Source organism: Lipotes vexillifer, unplaced genomic scaffold, assembly GCF_000442215.2.
Source record: "Lipotes vexillifer unplaced genomic scaffold, Lipotes_vexillifer_v1.1 scaffold253, whole genome shotgun sequence".
In the NCBI taxonomy this organism is placed as follows: domain Eukaryota; kingdom Metazoa; phylum Chordata; class Mammalia; order Artiodactyla; family Lipotidae; genus Lipotes; species Lipotes vexillifer.
Window position 1 is genome coordinate 4,105,229 of NW_006780322.1, and position 241 is coordinate 4,105,469.

The window sequence follows — 241 nt, forward strand, 5'->3', positions numbered from 1 at the left end:
AGTCCCTCATGCTTGCTTGAGGACGCCTGAGCAAGCGTCGCAAGGATTTCTTTTTGCCGCGTTTCCCAGCCTCTGGAAGTAGGTAGGTAATGATTTCAAACAGCCGACGCAAGCCCGCCCCGCTCATCCGCAGCAGAGCCGCGCGCGGCCGGTAGGGTGCGCTATCCACGGTGCCTTGCCAGATCCCGGCCGGCCTGCGCCTGCGCGGGACTTGAGCACCGCTGCGAAGGCTGTGTGGGGG